Source organism: Sebastes fasciatus, chromosome 5 (genome assembly GCF_043250625.1).
Source record: "Sebastes fasciatus isolate fSebFas1 chromosome 5, fSebFas1.pri, whole genome shotgun sequence".
NCBI lineage: Eukaryota > Metazoa > Chordata > Actinopteri > Perciformes > Sebastidae > Sebastes > Sebastes fasciatus.
In genome coordinates this window covers 33,135,536-33,151,606 of record NC_133799.1, presented here as the reverse complement: position 1 = coordinate 33,151,606, position 16,071 = coordinate 33,135,536, and the positions used below count along the sequence as shown (strand labels likewise).

The 16,071-nt window shown below is 39.5% G+C and overlaps 1 protein-coding gene across 1 annotated transcript in view; it reads right to left on the bottom strand.

Annotated features, from left to right (window-relative positions):
* LOC141768529 (desmoglein-2.1-like) overlaps positions 1 to 16,071 on the bottom strand; it is a 45,965-nt gene that overhangs the window by 16,180 nt on the left and 13,714 nt on the right. The window contains exon 14 of the mRNA XM_074636911.1: positions 5,853 to 5,899. The gene's annotated coding sequence lies outside the window, so the exon portion shown is untranslated. The remainder of the gene's footprint in view (positions 1 to 5,852; positions 5,900 to 16,071) is intronic.

The window sequence follows — 16,071 nt, the reverse complement described above, 5'->3', positions numbered from 1 at the left end:
CCCCATGATTTACATTTCCTTTAACATGTGTCAAATATATATAATAAATGTATAACAATATATATAATACAAATATACATAGCAAATGGCTTAAATTATGTATTATAAGATCTTCAGATAAAAAAAGAATAACGCACATTAGAATATGTTTTCTTATTTTATTTATTATTATTATTATTATTATTATTATTATTATTATTAAGAAAGAATAGTTTAGGAAAGAATAGTTTAGGAGTTTGGGAGACACGACAAAACTAAAAACAGACACAAAGCAACTACAAAATGACTACAAAGACACATAAAACAATTACAAAGACACAAAATTACTACAAAGAGACACAAAGCAACTACAAAGCAACTACAAAGAAACACAAAACAACCACAAAGAGACACAAAACAACCACAAAGAGACACAAAGCAACTACAAAGCAACTACAAAGAGACACAAAACAACCATAAAGAGAAACAAAACAACTATGGAAGCAAACATCTGTAGAATAATGTGAGAGAGCAGGTCATGTTGATTTTGGTTTGTACACACGTACGTACACAGATACTATGGAAGCAGTCCAAGGAGCGATTTGTATTTGACTCTAATATGTCAACAAAATGAAACAAGAATGTTTAACCTGGCTTTATTCAATGTTCACATTTCATTTAATTAGATAATGCCTCATTTGCACATTTAAACATAACATTTTCAAAAATACAAAAAAGAATCGTCTTAATATCAAAGAATCAACTGGTGAAGTTTTATGGTGATATCTAATTGTTATGGTTATTACCCCGTTTACATGTAGTGTCTCCTCTTAAACTCTTTATGAACTTTTAGTTAGAACTCAGAGCTGTTACATTACTGTGAGGTATTAGAGTAGTAGTAGTAGAAGTGGTAGTAGTAGAGGTATTAGGGGAGGAACCAAAGAAATGTATTGACAATGCAGGTGGCCTTGCATTTTTTGAAAAGTCTCTAAGCTACCTGCTAGTTAAAATCACAATGTGTGATTCATGGGTCAGATAGGCCTATAAAAGATAGAGCATGTAAGAGCAGCCTGGGATTAGTTGGAATACTTATTGGAGGCAGATTTTAACAGTATTTTGCCATGTTCACATCCCCGCAGGGATGACGTATTTCTGTAGCATCGCCCTGGTTCCCTCCACTAACAGCCAATGGGATTGTTCCATTGGGTTTTGGATTATTGCAGAAAATAATCTCTGTGGCGAACACACGTTTATGATATTTACACGTTTTATTCAGCAAGATAACACTTTATGAATTTTAAAGTGTGAATGCAATCAGCAGAAGTAAAAAGCTAATGTTAGGCTATAAACGAACGACACCACGGAGTGTGAATATACACAACGAGGCTGTAAAGGAGGACGAGTCGGCATGATGACGTTTAGTAGTCTCATTTAGCCTTTTTAAGACACATAAAGGTTTCAAAAGTCCTGAGTGAGATATTTCCTGACGTATTTTATGTCGTAGAACAAAACGTTAAAATCTCTTCAGCTTGTGTTAACCACAGACCTTCCTTCAGCCATCTAACTAAAAAGCTGTTGACCTCCAGGTGAGGGAACAGGAAGTGCTAAAATGCTAACTCATTTCTGGGTTTTAGGACTCTAAAGAGACCCAGATATGACCCCAGCAGAGAACAACAGTGCTCACTGTTAGATATGATGAGGTATGAGTTACAGATTTAATAGTGCTGATCCACTGTAGTAACTGGAGAGAACACTTGGAGTGTCACCAAAAATAACAATCATGATCTATTCCGAAGTACAACTCAGCTCTTATGGCAGCAAACAAGAGCAAGCACAGACACATCCTTTTTCAAAATAATCCCTCCCCTCCCTCATCAGGGAAGGTAACCTACAAGTGGTGAAAACATGTGAAAACTCACACACACAAGACCAGCATGAGAGGCAGCAAGAGGCAGCTGGCACACCCAAAAATCAGATGCTGAATGAATTGTTAGTCTTAGCCAGTACGCAAAGCCAAACTTAAGCCTGGTGCTATTAGGCATGTAAACAAAACACCCAGCCTCTATCCATCTGCAGCTGCTCTGTATTTCTACAAGGAAAAATGCCCTCAGCAGTCGTTGTGTGCAGCCGGCCGGGGACGGGGACGGGGCTATCTTAACCTTAACCACCTTAACCATTCCAGGTCAATTCACCATATTCACACAGCAGTTATTTTGCTCAGGTTGGGAAGGAGTGTGAAAACTAGTCAGACAGCGACATAGCTATGGTGAAGTGGTCCAAACGTTTTACTTGTTCACCGCAGCGAAGTGTTGACACAATCAAACGTGGACAGATAGGTCTGTGAAGATCCCTGAAAGAGTCCAAACAGAGATACAGCGACTGGACTGAAGGTCCACGATGTTGGGGTACGCAAGTCAGATGTTTGGACCACTTCACCATAGCTATGTAGCTGTCTGACATGTTTCTGGAGATCCTTCCCACCCTGAGCGTGACGTAAGAGCAAAATGGCTGCCATGTGAATATGATGAATGCGAGAGTTTCGCAACTTTTAGGCTACCTTCTAGACATGACCCTCATCAGGGGGCTGAAAGTATTGTGGCAAGTTGATACCATCTGTCTGATATCATGAGCACTAAATCCTCGGACATACGTTTCGCGTCTGCGGACAGCTGTGGCCAAGTACCAGTCGAGACCCACATGCAGTTCCATTCATACCACAACTGAGGGTCTGTGTCGGCCTGGCGTTCCATGCATGCGCGTTTCCCGATCCGCGCTCCATTCCAGTTGGTAGCGGTAATGCACCATAATGTTGTTTGCCAGGAGTTGCCAGGAGTTTTGTCAGCCTTTGTATTCCTTTAAAGACGACCTATATACATGTGGGTAACGGCAGATCTCCTCGCACAAACTCTCTTCTAAACAAGCCTCCACTTTGTTATCTCCTTCTTCTTCTTCCTGGCAAACCAGTTAGAGGTGCATACGTGTGTCCGTCCACAGACATGGACGGATGACGACATTTACATCACACAGACCAAAGTGGACCATCGCAGATTCGCGGACCGGGACCGTCGCGGATACGCGGACGCGTAAAGTATGAATTGGCCTTGTGACTGTTGTTTGATCGGTTGTCATAGCAACTATCCAGGTGAAGTTAAACAGCAGATCTGTAAAAGCCTCTGGGGTTGATGCTCATGTTAGTTTGGTGGGCTGTATTTAATGAGAAACCTATTTCCTGATTTCCAATTCAGTGGAACAGTAAATGTTACGGTGTTTTTCTTTGATCTTGGGTTTTAGCACCAAAACAAATGACTCAAAGGAGGGCTGTTAGTTGACATCAACAGGCAGTCTGGGCATGGTGCGGTTTACAGTTGAATCCAGGTGTGTCTGTGAGTCATGAAGCCAGAACATGAAGATGCTATTGGTGTCAGTCAGTCTCTGTTTTGGGACTTTTGGTAGATTTTTTATTTTGCTGGTGTCGGTGTGGTGTTCCTTCAGATTTTTGGCAGCGTTTGACACAGAGATTTCCAAAGAGATGCTGCTTCACTTCTCAAAAGTTTTTCTCAGAGCCACATCAACCATCTGAGGAACTGCAATCAACTGGAAAAGCTGAACGATAAAACTGAAAGGGAGTTGAGTTTTTGACAGTGGATTTTTACACCGACACCGACACTATCTTGAAGATAGCCCAAATGCCCCAAAATAAATGTATGATGATCAAATAAATGATATAGGAAAAAAGCTAAGAAACAGCAGAGTTGAGGTGTGCAGCTCGCTGTAACCATTAACAGACAATGTGCCACTGTGTGTTGTACATGGTGGGTGTGGCCTGCAGATTCTATTCAGTGAAAAACGATTTTACAGAAAATTGAAATGAATGAGCAATCACTCACACACACAAAGAGAAAACAGACAGACAGAGTAAGCTGCTTTGACATGTCTAGTCTGAGAAACTAGTCTGAGAAACTAGTATGGCCTTCAGTGACCCTCCCTGCATGTCTGCATGCTGAAGTCAGCCATGTGGTTTTTCTTCAGAAACATCTAAAATCCCTTAGACATCATAACTCTTTACTGTCTGAAGCATTTATAAGCAGCATATGAACACTTAATAAATGGTTCATAACAGCAGATATAAGCGCATTTATTCACTGAAATATTTGTCAACAATTATAACTTCTGTTAACACAACATACTGTAGCTTTAGTCCTATTCATATATATATATACAGACGTAGGCAAAGTTGTTGGTAACGTTCCGTTAAAGAGAGAAAAACCCACAATGGTCACTGAAATAACTTGAAACTGACAAAAGTAATAATAAATAAAAATTCACTGAAAATGAACTAATGAAAATCAGATATTGTTTTTGAATTATGGTTCAGCAGAATCATTTAAAAAAACAAACTAATGAAACTGGCCTAGACAAAAATGATGGTAACATTAACTTAATATTTTGTTGCACAACCTTTTGAGGCAATCACTGCAATCAAGTGATTTCTGTAACTCTCAATGAGACTTCTGCACCTGTCGACAGGTATGTTGGCCCACTCCTCGTGAGCAAACTGCTCCAGCTGTCTCAGGTTTGAAGGGTGCCTTCTCCAGACTGCATGTTTCAGCTCCTTCCACAGATGTTCAATAGGATTTAGATCCGGGCTCATAGAAGGCCACTTCAGAATAGTCCAATGTTTTGTTCTTAGCCATTCTTGGGTGTTTTTAGCTGTGTTTTGGGTCATTATCCTGTTTGAGGACCCATGACCTGCAACTGAGACCAAGCTTTCTGACACTGGGCAGCACATTTCGCTCCAGAATGCCTTGATAGTCTTGAGATTTCATTGCACCCTGCACAGATTCAAGACACCCTGTGCCAGATGCAACAAAGCAGCCCCATAACATAACCGAGCCTCCTCCATGTTTCACATTAGGTACAGTGTTCTTTTCTTTGGATGCTTCATCTCTTCGTCTGTGAACATAGAGCTGATGTGACTTGCCAAAAAGCTCCAGTTTTGTCTCATCTGTCCAAAGGACATTCTCCCAGAAGCTTTGTGGCTTGTCAATATGCATTTTGGAAAATTCCAGTCTCGCTTTTTTATGATTTGGTGTCCTCCTCGGTTGTCTTCCATTAAGCCCACTTTGGCTCAAACAGTGACGGATGGTGCGATCTGACACTGATGTACCTTGACCTTGGAGTTCACCTCTAATCTCTTTGGAAGTTGTTCTAGGCTCTTTGGTTACCATTCGTATTATCCGTCTCTTCAATATGTCATCAATTTTCCTCTTGTGGCCACGTCCAGGGAGGTAGGCTACAGTCCCATGGACCTTAAACTTCTGAATAATATGTGCAGCTGTAGTCACAGGAACGTCAAGCTGCTTGGAGATGGTCTTATAGCCTTTACCTTTAACATGAAGGTCTATAATGTTCTTTCTGATCTCCTGAGACAACTCTCTCCTTAGCTTTCTGTGGTCCATGTTCAGTGTGGTACACACCATGATACCAAACAGCACAGTGACTACTTTTCACCCTTTAAATAGGCAGACTGACTGATTACAAGTTTGAAGACACCTGTGATGCTAATTACAGGACACACCTTAGTTTAACATGTCCCTATGGTCACATTATTTTACATCTTTTCTAGGGCTACCATCATTTTTGTCTAGGCCAGTTTCATCAGTTTGTTTTTTAAAATGATTCTGTTGAACCACAATTCAAAAACAATATCTGATTTTCATTAGTTAATTTTCAGTAAATTTTTATTTATTATTACTTTTGTCAGTTTCAAGTTATTTCAGTGACCATTGTGAGTTTTTCTCTCTTTAACGCAACGTTACCAACAACTTTGCCTACGTCTGTATATATTGGTTTGTGTTTTTTCAAAATTGAACAGAGTTAAAGATGGTACTGTAACAGATGGAGCAATGACTGGTGATATCTATTGTAAAGCCTATTGCAGCAGCACACCGTATTATAGTATATAGTCAATGATTCATGTCAGGATGCTATGTGAAACTAAAATGGCCTCGCATAAGTACGAGATGTGTGTGTGTAGGTGTGGGAGAGAACAGGGCGTGGGAACTCGTCACTGTGTTTTCTGTCTGCCTCTCAGTCGGGTCATCGCGGCCTTCGTCTGTTTCCTCCACATTCCTCCTCTCAGCCTCCCCCTGCTGTTCACCTGACTGAAACATGAGCCTTTACTAAAGGGAAACATGTTGCCCTGTAATGTGAGAGCTCAGGCCAGTCGCTCAGACAAACACCACACTGTTCATAGAATACTGGGGAGCTCTTAACACGCCGTTTAAATCATCTTCAGCAGCGATACTGATGACTGAAGGAAGCATGAATTAGAGCAGAAAGTAGTGTGTGAAATAGTTTGTATATATATATATATATATATATACTGTATTAGAATGAGCCGTTGTTTGTGTTTTAACGTTTCGTTTAGGAGTTATTGATCCCGGATGTTTGAATCTGTCAATATTTTTCCAACTTTACTGAACTAGTTCAGTTCTGCATTAGTCTTCCATGATGAAAAAGTGACTATATTGTCAGGGTTCATTCAATATTCTCAGCATTTCATTCAATATTCTTAGGATTTTATTCAATATTCTCACAATTCATTCAATATTCTCAGCATTTCATTCAATATTCTTAGGATTTTATTCAATATTCTCACATTTCATTCACTATATTCAGGATTTCATTAAATATTCTCAGGGTTCATTCAATATTCTCAGCATTTCATTAAAAATTCTCAAATTTCACATTATATATCTATAATAATTTCCTAAACGGCATGCCATAGTATATATGTGTGTATATATATATATACTGTATAGTGTGTGTGTGTGTGTGTGTTGGCAAGTTATGTAAATTAAAACGTAGCTGGAAGAAGACATGAATGCTTTCAGTGGTCTTTAGAACATGGGGTAGTGGTGCACTACATGCCTCTTGTGGCCAGAATGAGCTTGAAATGAATGAACTTAGAAAAATTATCCTGGCCAGACATTTTTTCACCTGTTCTTATAAACACAGGACAGAAAACTATTTGGATTGATTTTTTGTTCTCGCTTGCCTCTCAGGGCGTCTGTAGCTGTCACAGTCATGTGCCCACATCTGTCATCACCAACCTGTCATCACACAGGTTGTTGGGATACAGTCAGCTTTACGTCACATGCGGGAAAGTATCGACTGTGTCTGGTCACTGGGCATTGCCTTTCAATTGTACATGGCAGTTTGATGAGAGTGCAACGCAGACTTCAGGAATGTTTTGTTCCACTATACGGCTATGTTTTTAACCACAGCTTCTCCAACTCTTATATAACAACACAAGAGTTTTATTCTTTTATGTTTTATTCTTGTTTTATGGAGTCTGTGTTGACGTTCTCTTTTATCAGCTGGTATGGGTTGCTTACCCTCAAAAACAGGAACAGGTTGCAGAGTATAGTCAAAGTGTGCAGCAAAATTGCAGGCACCACCCTGAATGACTTGACTCCTCTGTTCCAAAGTAGGACCTTGAAGAAGGTTCAGTCGTTTCTAGCTGATCCTAGCCATCCCCTGTCCATTGAGTTCAGGTTGCTCCCGTCAGGCCGCAGATACAGTTTGCCTAAACTTAGGACCAATACACTCAGAAATTCTTTTGTTCTGACTGCCATTGGTTTCCTAAACAATGCCCTGTAATGTTGTATGTTGTAAGCTTTTGTATTTATTGCCTTTAATAGGCTATTTATTGTGTTTATTGTAATTGTTTGATGACTGTGTGGTTCTGCTGACTGTACAACAAATTGCCCCTAGGGGATAATAAAGTTTTCCTTGACCTTGACAACATCTATTGGCGTGTTGCAATGCAGCCAGGACTCAATGCAAAGCAGCACTACGTGAATGCAGAAGTCGGCAACGGACAGTAAGTTCAGCGGTTTAGAGCCCTCTTCTTTCCTCTTTTCAAAGGGAGACAGAGAACAGCAACAGCCCAAGTTCTTTATCCATCTATTATCTCTCCACCTGCTCCACCTGGTCCAACCAGCACGCATCATGCTGCTCCATCTCTCCTGCATCCTCCAAACTCATTTAGAGTTTTAGAGTGAGCCCTGTGGCTGAGGTTATGCACAAACACTCATAATGGATGCAGCCTCAAGTCTAAATGCTCTACATGCTGAGTCTCAAAGTTTGATGGATTCCACCTGTGCAAGTGTGATGTCATTTCCTGTCAAACACTGACTTCTTATATATAAACTGCAAAAAACAGTACACTTTGAAAAAATGTACACAATAGTCCTCCTCACACCGTACAGCCTAGTGAGTATGTAGTCAGGCATACTGGCATAATAGTCCAGATGCTGGGATGACAGGCCAGGCAAATATATGAATCAAGAAGGCCTTGTGAATAATATCAATAGTAGCACTGGAGTATGGTGCCCACTGGTGCAGGTTAGGTGAAGGATCCCACAGGCAAGTACACCTACATGTTGGAGAGCCTGGTGCTTGTACATTCCTGCCTATGGTGGCATATTATTTTGCCCATGAAGGCCTGTCTGGAGGTGTCTGTTGTCAGTTTGCATATTTGCTTTGATGATTGCATAGAGCAGCATGGCTTTTACAATGCATGCTCTGACTTGAATGAACAACTAAGACTGTTTTTATTCAACATGTTGTGTTGTGGGGACACCATTACTTCATGTGAAATTGTGCAAATTGAAATGTGTGTATATAAAAAGAAGATGTAACAATAAGGTTGTTACATGGCAGTAGTGATGAACTTATGGGGTCTATATCCTCTGTTAACCAGAGACACTGTGATCAGCAGACTTGAAGGACAAGATGAAAATGACCTGCCTGATGCTTTTCTTTTTTATTGGGGTTCACATACTCTACACGCACTCAATGGGCCTCATTAACTATTTCTACTGCAGTGTCAAACTACACATGGACTAAAGCAAATCAATCACATACTGGCACCGATGACAACCTGAATGTAAAAAAAAATTAAGAATAAGACGGGCACTTACAAAAAGGTGGTTAAAATACAAAATTACCAGAGATGACTGAATCATATTTACCTTCAAATATATTAAGTTACTGCCTAATGGAACTAAAGGAGGTCCGTGTCAAAGGCCCGAGACGGCTTCTGGAGGTGGTTCAGAGCAGAGCTGTGTGTTATTCAGGGCGGTCACATCAGAGGGGAGTTCCAGGTTGATAACCATCAAACACCCCCAACTGAAAGGGCTCCAACCAGCTAGAGATTTATTATGATGTTTAGATATGACAAATATGTCATTATTACCTCCGCCAAGGCCTAGGAAGGAGGTTACGTTTTCTCCGGCATTGGTTTGTTGGTTGGTTTGTTTGTTTGTCCGTTAGCAGGATTACTTTAAAAGTCTAAGATGGATTTGAATGAAATTTTTTGGAAGGGTTGGGGTGTGGCCCGATGAACAATCCATTAGATTTTGGTGGCGATCCGGATTCAGGAATATATTTAAGGATTCCGATCAGCCTGAGCATTAACACATTCGCAGTGTAGTTGATGACTCGTTGATCAAGCGTGACCACGCCTCCTTCTGAGAGCAGAGATACGTGTGTGGATGTGTGTGCGGGAGCTGCTGGCCGTCCGCGGTGAGAAAGAAAAAAGCGGTAGATAGACATAACAAGGCTGCTGAATGAGAGAGGCATCCGCCGATACGTTACACGGAAACACACCGTATTAATAATAAGCCGACCATCTCACGTAACCGCTGTGAGCTGTTTTTAAAGGTCCCATTTTGTAAAAAGTGAGATTGTCATGTCTGTTATCGTATAAAGCAGGTTAAAGTGCCATATAAATACTGTGAAAGTATTGAAATGTTCAATATACGGAGAAATACACACAACCCGTATTCAGAAATTGTGCGTTTGAAACAAGCCGTTAGGATTTCTGTCCATTTGTGATGTCACAAATATACAACATATATCACCACATGGTTTTAGACAAACATTCTAAATGTGTCCCAGTTTATTTCCTGTTGCAGTGTATGTAAATAACATCAGCTGACAGGAAGTAACCATGGACCCAAACTGTTGCCTAGCTACGTAATTCCGTTGTAATGTGCTAAAACAAAGTGTTTCAGACAGAGGGTGAATACAGGTATATTCAGGCAGACAGTACAAGGAAAATAACGTGTTTTTTTTAACATTACAGCATGTAAACATCTTCTAGTAGAAACACAAAATACAAGTATGAACCTGACAATGAACTTAATATGGGACCTTTAAAGTCACGCGTTGGCGGAGGTCTGTGCTCTGCGAGTGCCATTCTAGTGTTACTATTCTAACTCATTGTACCCCGAAATAACTTACAAAAGTCCTCCATTAACACCTGTCAGTGGTCTTAATGTTATGGCTGATAGGTGTATATTCTAGCTTTAGTCCGTTCAAACTAATTACTAAAAAATATCTTCCTTCTTTTTATGCCGGTCCATTTTAAATCGTGTGCATCGTGGCACTGATTCCATATAAATAAACCTGACTGGATTGATCATCTTTTGTTTCTCAGGAAACCCAAAGACATCTCTGGAATTACTTTCTACTAGAGAGGGAAAAGGTGATAGTGTAGCGGTGTCTTTGCTGTTATGGAACACACTTATTTTGAGGGAGTGGCATCAATTCCAGATAATTATACCTCTTCTGTTGAGTCAGCAAATAAAGGTGCTTGTGACGAAATACCATAAACACATTTCTGTGAAGTTTACGGGAAAAACATCAGGAGCAGAGTTTACCGTTAACGTTAGTCAAAGCAGGAAGCTGCATGAGGCCCCAAACAGCTAGAGATTAATTATGTTTGATATGAAAAATATTGATTTATGTTACTATACTAACTCATTGTACCCAAGAATAACTTACAAAAGGCCCCTAAAGCACGTCAATTGAATTGCTAGGCAACAGCTCGGGTCCATGTTTACTTCCTGTCAGCTGATGTCATTCACATACACTGCACCAGGAAATAAACTGGGACACATTTAGAATGTTTATGTTTAAAACCGTGTAATGGTCTAAATATTGTTGTCGTGTGATGAGTCTTTAGAGTGAACCCAAACGCAGAGTGACAGGCAGGACAGGTAGTTAGAAAATAAAGCGAGCTTTAATCGAGCTGAACACATCCAAAACACAAAAGGCAGGGAGGGGAACCAAGGACCAAACAACAATTAGAAACAAACAACAAAAACCAAACAGAAGATCAAAACCAAAAAATCACAAACCTGGGAAACACGAGGAACACCAGGATAGAGCAGGAGGAAACAAGGAAACATGGAGGACAAGGTAGACGGGGCTGGAGAGACAAACGAACCGACAAGGGCAGAGGGGGAAACACACAGGCTTAAGTAATAGACAAGATTACACACAGGTGACACAAATCAGGGCGGGGCAAACAATCAACAAAAGGCGGGAAAACAAACAAAGAAGGGAAGTAAACCCAGACAAGACACAGGAGGAGTGAACTACCAAAATAAAACAGGAAACACCGGAAATATATACAAATAAACCAAATCACAAATCACAAAAGTAAATAATAATAAGCTGGCACAGCCAGAACATGACAATTGTAGATTTGTGACATCACAAATGGACAGAAATCCTAACCGCTTGTTTCAAACTCACAATTTCTGAATACGGGCTGTGTGTATTTCTCTGTATATTGAGCGTTTTGATAGTGTAACAGTATTTATATAGCACTTAAACCTGCTTTATAATATAAAAGACGTGAAAATCTCACTTTTTACAATATGGGACCTTTAACACCTGTCAATGGTCTTAATGTTATGGCTGATAGGTGTATATTCTAGCTTTAGTCAGTTCAAACGAATAACTAAAAAAACATCTTCCTGCTTTTTATGCCGGTCCATTTTAAATCAAGTGCGTCATGGCACTGATTTCCTATAAATAAACCTGACTGGATTGATCACGTTTAGTTTCTCAGGAAACCCAAAGACATCTCTGGAATTACTTTCTACTAGAGAGGGAAAAGGTGAGAGTGTAGCGGTGTCTTTGCTGTCATGGAACACACTTATTTTGAGGGAGTGGCATCAATTCCAGATAATTATACCTCTTCTGCTGAGTCAGCAAATAAAGGTGCTTGTGACGAAATACCATAAACACATTTCTGTGAAGTTTACGGGAAAAACATCAGGAGCAGAGTTTACCGTTAACGTTAGTCAAAGCAGGAAGCTGCATGAGGCCCCAAACAGCTAGAGATTAATTATGTTTGATATGAAAAATATTGATTTATGTTACTATACTAACTCATTGTACCCAAGAATAACTTACAAAAGGCCCCTAAAGCACGTCAAATATATGCAACTCACCTGTATGCTACTTATTTTTTATTATTTTATATACTTTATTTTTTCCCTTTTTTTCGAGGTTGTTTTCATATATGCAATTTACAGTTCATAATTACAATAATTTATAACCCAATTTTTAAGTAGTTTAGTTTAGAGACGAACACATTAAGTACACTAGAGAAAACAACTTCAGCATTCAAAATTGAAATAAAATTAAGAAAATAAATAATAATACAATTAATAAAAAGAAAGAATAGAATAAAAAAAGTAAAAAAAACAAAAAACAACAATAATACAAAGATAAGAAAGTTATAATAATAAATTAAATAAACAAATAAGTTAATAGAAAATAAAGGGGGGTGGGGGGCGCAGAGATATAGTAATATCATTTACATGGGCACACACATGCATCCTCCTACACATGTCAGCTCACCTCCAAGCATATGTACAGTGGAGGAAATAAGTATTTGATCCCTTGCCGATTTTGTAAGTTTGCCCACTTACAAATAAAAGAACGGTCTATAATTTTAATGGTAGGTTTATTTTAACAGTGAGAGACAGAATATTAAAAAAAAAATCCAGAAAATCACATCATATAAAAGTTATAAATTGATTTGTATTTTATTGTGGGAAATAAGTATTTGATCCCCTAGCAAAACATGACTCAGTACTTGGTGGAGAAACGTTGTTGGCAAGCACAGAGGTCAGACGTTTCTTGTAGTTGGTCACCAGGTTTGCGTACATCTCAGGGGGGATTTTGGTCCACTCCTCTTTGCAGATCATCTCCAAATCCTTAAGGTTTCGAGGCTGTCGCTTGGCAACTCGAAGCTTCAGCTCCCTCCACAGATTTTCTATGGAATTAAGGTCCGGAGACTGGCTAGGCCACTCCATGACCTTAATGTGCTTCTTCTTGAGCCACTCCTTTGTTGCCTTGGTCGTATGTTTTGGGTCATTGTCGTGCTGGAAGACCCATCCACGTCCCATTTTCAGTGTCCTGGCTGAGGGAAGGAGGTTGTCGCCCAACATTTCACGGTACATGGCCCCGTCCATCCTCCCTTCGATGCGGTGAAGTCGTCCTGTCCCCTTAGCAGAGAAACACCCCCAAAACATAATGTTTCCACCCCCATGCTTGACGGTGGGGATGGTGTTCTCGGGGTTATAGTCTCTTCCTCCAAACACGGCGAGTCGAGTTGATGCCAAAGAGCTCGATTTTGGTCTCATCTGACCACATCATCTTCTCCCAAGCCTTCTCTGAATCATTCAGGTGTTCATTGGCAAACAGACGGGCCTGTACATGTGCCTTCTTGAGCAGGGGGACATTGCGGGCGCTGCAGGATTTTAAACCATTACGGTGTAGTGTGTTACCAATGGTTTTCTTGGTGATTGTGGTCCCAGCTGTCTTGCGATCATTAAGAAGTTCCTCCCGTGTATTTCTGGGCTGATCCCTCATCCTACCTACCCCACGAGATGAGATCTTGCGTGGAGCCCCAGACCGAGGGCGATTGATGGTCATTTTGTGTTTCTTCCATTTCCAAATAATGGCACCAACAGTTGTCTCCTTCTCACAAAGCTACTTGCTGATGGTCTTGTAGCCCATTCTAGTCTTGTGCAGGTCTACAATCTTGTCCCTGACGTCCTTAGACAGCCCTTTGGTCTTGCCCATGGTGGAGAGGTTGGAATCTGATTGTGGACAGGTGTCTTTTATACAGGTAATGAGTTGAGACAGTTGTCTTTTATACAGGTCACGAGTTGAGATTCGGAGTACTTTCTTAAAGCGAGAGGACTAATCTAACCGGTCTGTGGGGGCCACAATTCTTGTTGGTTGCTAGGGGATCAAATACTTATTTCCCACAATAAAATACAAATTAATTTATAACTTTTATATGATGTGATTTTCTGGAATTTTAATATTCTGTCTCTCACTGTTAAAATAAACCTACCATTAAAATTATAGACCGTTCTTTTCTTTGTAAGTGGGCAAACTTACAAAATCGGCAAGGGATCAAATACTTATTTCCTCCACTGTATATAATACAAATATACATAGCAAATGGCTTAAATTATGTATTATAAGATCTTCAGATGAAAAAAGAATAACGCACATTAGAATATGTTTTCTTATTTTATTTATTATTATTATTATTATTATTATTATTATTATTATTATTATTATTATTATTATTATTAAGAAAGAATAGTTTAGGAAAGAATAGTTTAGGAGTTTGGGAGACACGACAAAACTAAAAACAGACACAAAGCAACTACAAAATGACTACAAAGACACAAAAAACAACTACAAAGAGACATAAAACAATTACAAAGACACAAAATTACTACAAAGAGACACAAAACAACCTCAAAGAGACACAAAGCAACTACAAAGCAACTACAAAGAGACACAAAACAACCACAAAGAGAAACAAAACAACCACAAAGAGACACAAAGTAACTACAAAGCAACTACAAAGAGACACAAAACAACCACAAAGAGACACAAAGTAACTACAAAGCAACTACAAAGAGACACAAAACAACCACAAAGAGAAACAAAACAACCACAAAGAGACACAAAACAACCACAAAGAGAAACAAAACAACCACAAAGAGACACAAAACAACCATAAAGAGAAACAAAACAACTATGGAAGCAAACATCTGTAGAATAATGTGAGAGAGCAGGTCATGTTGATTTTGGTTTGTACACACGTACGTACACAGATACTATGGAAGCAGTCCAAGGAGCGATTTGTATTTGACTCTAATATGTCAACAAAATGAAACAAGAATGTTTAACCTGGCTTTATTCAATGTTCACATTTCATTTAATTAGATAATGCCTCATTTGCACATTTAAACATAACATTTTCAAAAATACAAAAAAATAATCGTCTTAATATCAAAGAATCAACTGGTGAAGTTTTATGGTGATATCTAGTTGTTATGGTTATTACCCCGTTTACATGTAGTGTCTCCTCTTAAACTCTTTATGAACTTTTAGTTAGAACTCAGAGCTGTTACATTACTGTGAGGTATTAGAGTAGTAGTAGTAGAAGTGGTAGTAGTAGAGGTATTAGGGGAGGAACCAAAGAAATGTATTGACAATGCAGGTGGCCTTGCATTTTTTGAAAAGTCTCTAAGCTACCTGCTAGTTAAAATCACAATGTGTGATTCATGGGTCAGATAGGCCTATAAAAGATAGAGCATGTAAGAGCAGCCTGGGATTAGTTGGAATACTTATTGGAGGCAGATTTTAACAGTATTTTGCCATGTTCACATCCCCGCAGGGATGACGTATTTCTGTAGCATCGCCCTGGTTCCCTCCACTAACAGCCAATGGGATTGATCCATTGGGTTTTGGATTATTGCAGAAAATAATCTCTGTGGCGAACACACGTTTATGATATTTACACGTTTTATTCAGCAAGATAACACTTTATGAATTTTAAAGTGTGAATGCAATCAGCAGAAGTAAAAAGCTAATGTTAGGCTATAAACGAACGACACCACGGAGTGTGAATATACACAACGAGGCTGTAAAGGAGGACGAGTCGGCGTGATGACGTTTAGTAGTCTCATTTAGCCTTTTTAAGACACAAAGGTTTCAAAAGTCCTGAGTGAGATATTTCCTGACGTATTTTATGTCGTAGAACAAAACGTTAAAATCTCTTCAGCTTGTGTTAACCACAGACCTTCCTTCAGCCATCTAACTAAAAAGCTGTTGACCTCCAGGTGAGGGAACAGGAATTGCTAAAATGCTAACTAATTTCTGGGTTTTAGGACTCTAAAGAGACCCAGA